At 37.0% G+C, this 3710-nt stretch overlaps 1 pseudogene; it reads left to right on the top strand.

Moving 5' to 3' along the window:
- Positions 1 to 401: 401 nt before the first annotated feature.
- On the top strand, positions 402 to 1597 carry LOC143624184 (putative carboxylesterase 18 pseudogene; annotated as a pseudogene).
- The last annotated feature ends 2113 nt before the right edge of the window (positions 1598 to 3710 follow it).

Genomic DNA, 3710 nt, shown 5'->3' on the forward strand with positions numbered 1-3710 from the left:
GAAAAGCTCTTAATATAATTCCCACGATAAAAAAAAAGACTGCTTAGCTAAATTTAAAGTGACTGACAAATATTTATTAATGTAAAACAAGTTAACGAAGGGGAAAAATCATAGATAGAGCCTTTTATTTTTGACAAAAATAAAAAAGCTTTATTAGACATTAGACATTAGTTATTGACTCAAGATTAATTTTTAATTCAACTAGACCAAGACCATGACCACCTTCTTTGATGTGAACATGTGAAAGGCATATTTGACTGAAATAATCAAAGATGGTGTGATATAACGTCGCATGTTTTGCAGTATAAATAGAGTTGATGTTTAGCATTTGTCACACAACCTGAATTTTGAATACGTACCAGTACCTTACCTCTCTGATCAAAAAAGTCTTTCAATTAATTATGGAAACGCAAACTACGAAATCTCAGCTATCCTTGCCCTTGAGAACACGAATTGTACTATCGGCAATAGACCTTGCAATCGACCCACTTCTCCGGGATGACGGCACAGTGCCCCGCGGTCTTATGAATCTCGTGGACTTTCAGATCCCGGCGTTGTCCATACCCGTGAACGGTGTCAAGACACAAGACGTCATGGTGGATCCAACTCGCAATCTATGGTTCCGTGTATTTGTCCCCACGCAGTACGCTGCAGAAGATCTCCCGGTGATGGTGTACTTTCACGGCGGTGGATATATTGCCCTATCCCCGGATGTGGCGATATTAGACTATGTGGGCCGCAATTTCGCGAACGAATTGCATGCCGTTGTTGTTTCTGTCGACTACCGTCTTGCACCAGAGAACCGACATCCTTCCCAACATGACGATGGGTTTGATGTGCTCAAGTTTCTGGACAATGAAGATAACAGGTCAAAATGGCTGCCGGAGAATGCCAACGTTTCACAGTGCTTTATCGCCGGTGAGAGCGCTGGCGGACACCTAGCTCATCATGTCACTCTAACAGCCTCCCAATTCGAATTCCAGCAACTAAAGGTACGACTTGGCTTTATATATTTTAAACCAGGTGCATGGCTTCTGATGAACAGGATGATGTTTTGTAGCTAATTGGGCTGGTAGCCATCCAACCATTTCTTGGCGGTGAGGAGCGAACAGATTCTGAAATACGGATGGATGGATCCGTACCTCTCGTGACAATGAAGCGGACCGATTGGTTTTGGAACGCGTTCATGCCCCTAGGTGAATCCTTCAACCGAGACCATCCGATCATCAATGTTACCGGGCCCAATGCCGTGGACATATCCAAAATGGATTTTCCCGCGACCATGGTGGTTGCGGCTGGGTTTGATACCCTTCGGGACCGGCACATTAGGTACTACCAGTGGCTCAAGAAGTCCGGGAAGGAAGCGTACTTGATTGACTACCCGAACACATTTCATGAGTTCTTCCTCTTTTCGGAGTTGCCAGAATCTGACCAACTTATAATAGATGTGAAGGACTTCATTAACAAGGTCCTAAATAAGGTATCGACGAAAAGCCTCCAAACACTAAACATTTTGTTTATGATAATTTGTTTATGTCGTTCTAAATATTAATTTCACTGCTCATTTATATACTTTGTTCATTGTTTTCAGGTTTAAAAGATTTACATTGACATGGAGTTTATAAAAAGACGAATAATATGATGAAATTTTATTCAGTTTTTATGTTATTTTGTTTGATTACTTCTCTATTGTCTTTTGAAATAAATACAAGTAGCTTTTATGTTTAAATATTTGTTAACACGTAATTATCACTTTCACCTTATTTTGTACTTTAGAGTTAATTTAAATTGTACTTAATGAAATTATAACCGTTGTTATGAATTGTATTTATAGCATATATATGCAAGTTTTTTTGTGTAGTACAGTGTATTTTTATGTTTAATAGTATTTAATTGAATATATTAATATTATGTATTGTATATATGCGGTAGTGTTGTATTATATGCAAATTATTATATATAAAAAGAAAAGCTGATATAGTGCACATGCGCATTAATGTTGTATTACACATTCGTGCTAATGTGTATTCGATAATTGCATTAGTGTTATATTGCATATATACAACAATGCGTATCAAATATGTGCAATAGTGTTAAATTAATTCAACACCACAGTATTGCATATATACAATACACACTCTTGCATTTATTATTATTGTTTTTAACAATAGCAATATATAAGAATGATGGAAAAAAAAAACTATAACTGTTTTTATAAAAAAAAGAGGTTTAAAAAATGGTCTAAGGTTGCCCTTGGGGTTGTATGACAGCAAATAATCATCAAACTTTCTTTGTAGTTGATAACTTCACCCTTATGAAGTTATGGTCAATAATTATCTAGTAGAATGAGTGGAATTGTCAGGTTCTCTCCGAAAAATGGTCTCCCCCGATCAAATGTGCTGAACTAGGTAAAACGTGCTTATGGAAGATTTACGACCGTACAAAAGCATGCATGGACATAATCCATAAATTTGCCGTTTCGTAGATTTAGTTTTTTCACACGCTGTCAAATGGAAGCAAGATGTGATAGTTTATGCATATTCAAAGCAATGAAAGAAAACTTTTTTCTTCCACAAACTTTAACATCTTGGCAAGATATAAAATTTAATACAAAGTAAATTCGTTCGTATAGTTACTCAAGGTATGTCCGACTCTAAGCACATGAATCAAAAGTCCACAAGACTACCATGCGTGTATGCTCGTATAGGATCTCAAGGCATTCCTTGCCTCAAGCACTAGAATATAAAGTCCACAAGGCTTCCAAGTATGTCTGCTGTCGATTTTCATTTATGCTTAAGCTAGCTTGTGCTCAACGCTAATCCCAGAGTCTCCCTCCTTAAACCTAAAACTCTAAAACATAAACAAGTACTATACTGAAATAACCACAAGCATGTTTGTAACTCGCCGGATCCATCGATTTAAACGTCAAAAAAAGTCACCAAAATTCTTAAAACATCTAGTTTAGCAAAAAAATTAAAAATATATTGACTATCTTGTGGAGTTGGCTAAAAAACCTATCAACCTCTAGGGCAAAAGAGCAAAGCAATATTCAAGAGTTTTTTTGGGTGTATCCTCGGTCAAAATGGCGGGGTTCGAGCCCTAAAAGGAAGTGGTGGAGTTAATTTCTTAAGTGTCAAATGTGGTGCGGTTCAAATTTCCTAGTAGAGTTTTACTTATTTTAAAAGGGGGCGACCCCTTATTTCAAGGATGTTCATGATTTGGTTCGAAACGACATGTCCGGTCATCAGTTTGGTTTTGCGGTCGGTCTCTTTTCTAAATTTTTGGTCGATTGGTTTCTAAAGTTACAAAACCGTAGTGAACGGTTTAATTTACGGTTTATACTTAAAGTCGTACAAAACCGGACCGGACCATGAAATATATATATATATACACACACACATATATATATATATATATATATATGTTATATTTAACTAACATAAAGCTGAACTAATAGTTTTAAAAAAGGGATTATATATTCCGTAAGATTAGCTTAAGAAGCTTGAACCCACAATTTTAACTCATGGATCTTTAATCATCATCATCATCATCATCATCATCGTACTCAGTATATCCCACCAATAGCAAAGCTATAGTAGGGTCTGAGGAGGGTAAGATGTAGACAGCCTTACCTCTACCCCATAAGGATAGAGAGGCTGCTTCCGGTGAGACCCCCGGCTCGATAGTAGTTTTGCATCAAGCCTTGGACA

The sequence above is a fragment of the Bidens hawaiensis genome, unplaced genomic scaffold (assembly GCF_021521415.1).
Source record: "Bidens hawaiensis isolate Kalapana, Puna unplaced genomic scaffold, B.hawaiensis_p1.1 tig00003698_1, whole genome shotgun sequence".
NCBI classification, from domain to species: Eukaryota; Viridiplantae; Streptophyta; class Magnoliopsida; order Asterales; family Asteraceae; genus Bidens; species Bidens hawaiensis.